This window comes from Panicum virgatum, chromosome 8K (genome assembly GCF_016808335.1).
Source record: "Panicum virgatum strain AP13 chromosome 8K, P.virgatum_v5, whole genome shotgun sequence".
Taxonomy (NCBI): Eukaryota; Viridiplantae; Streptophyta; class Magnoliopsida; order Poales; family Poaceae; genus Panicum; species Panicum virgatum.
Genome location: NC_053143.1, coordinates 43,256,411 through 43,258,183, shown reverse-complemented (window position 1 = coordinate 43,258,183; position 1,773 = coordinate 43,256,411).

Genomic DNA, 1,773 nt, shown 5'->3' with positions numbered 1-1,773 from the left:
TTCTTTCCAATGCTAATGGCTGACATGTTGTCTACAAAGATGGGAACCCTACCGAAACTCAAACCATAATCCTGCAAGGTTTGTTTTATCCAAAGTATCTGGGAGCAGCAGCTAGCAGCGGCAACATACTCAGCTTCTGTAGAAGAAAGCGCTACGCTAGCCTGCTTGCGAGAGGACCAAGACACCAAAGATGTACCGAGAAATTGACAAGTGCCGGATGTTGACTTGCGATCCAACCGACACCCACCGAAATCGGCATCAGAAAAGCCCACCAAAACCAGAGAAGAATCCGCAGAATACCAAAGACCAAATTCAGGGGTGAATTTCAGATATCTGAAGATGCGTTTCACCACCTGCCTGTGGGAGGTGCGCGGAGAAGCCTGGTAGCACGCACAAAGGCAGACGCCGAACTAAATGTCCGGTCGCATCGCCGTCAGGTCAAGGAGGGAGCCGATCATGCTCCTGTACTCCTTCTGGTCCACCGCCTCGCCGTCCAAGTCCTCATCAAGCGCCGTAGATGTGCTGATCGGAGTCGGCTGAGGAGACAAGTCACTCATGTCGAACTTCCGCAGCAAGTCTCTAGTGTACTTGGCTTGATGGACAAAAGTAACCTGAGGAGTTTGCTTGATCTACAGCCCGAGGAATAACTGCAACTCACCCATCATGCTCATCTCGAACTCCCTGAACATCTGATCAGAAAACTTGGAGACAAGAGCGTGAGAATAGCCACCAAAGATAATATCATCCACGTATATCTGAACTAAAAAAAATCAGTGCCAGATCGCATGAGAAACAAAGTTTTATCCACACATCCCATTTTAAAGCCCTGAGCCAGTAAAAAGGTTTTCAATCTATCATACTAGGCTCTAGGTGCCTGTTTCAAACCATAAAGAGCTTTCTGAAGTTTATAAACACGGTTTGAAAACTTGGAATTTTCGAAACCAGGGGGTTGTTTCACATAAACCTATTCTTCGATGAAACCATTTAAGAAGGCAGATTTAACATCCATTTGGAAAACTTTAAAACCCTTGGAAGCAGCAAATGCAGGAAAGATTCGAATAGCTTCTAAACGAGCAACAGTGGCAAAAGTCTCCTCAAAATCAATACCCTCCTTTTTGGCAAAACCCCTGGGCAACAAGACGAGCCTTGTTTCGAACAACCAAACCATCCTCACCATGCTTGTTTTTGAAAACCCACTTCGTTCCGATGGGATTACAAGCAGGTGGAGGCTCGACCAAAACCCAAACTTGGTTTCTTTCAAAATTTTCAAGTTCCTCATGCATGGCATTGATCCAATTAGAATCAGAAAGAGCGTGTCCAATATCTTTGGGCTCAAAGGAGGCAACAAACGCTGAATGAGCAAAGCCAGCGATACTTGTTACCTTGGACCTGGTGACTCGCTCGTTGAGATCACCTAGCATTTGTTGAGGTACATGACGACGCTGAATGTGTCGCGGTGCTTCCTGTGTTGAAGTCGCCTCCTCCTCAACCAAAACTGGTGTGTCCTCAAGTGCAGCTGGTGAAGCCTGAGTCACCTCCTCGATCAGTCCCCGGGAAGTAGACATAGTCGGGTCGAGGCCGTCGTCATCGTCCGAGCTCGTGGCAGAGATAGCTGGGTCCACAGCACGCGTGGTAGCCTCAGCGTCGCCCTCTGCAGCTTCTTCCTCCTCATCTTCAAAGATGGAGGTGCCGAGCTCATCATCTCCTGCAACTTCAAAGACAGAAGAATTGCACGGTGCAGTCTCGTCGAAAGTGACTTCACAAGTCTCTCTG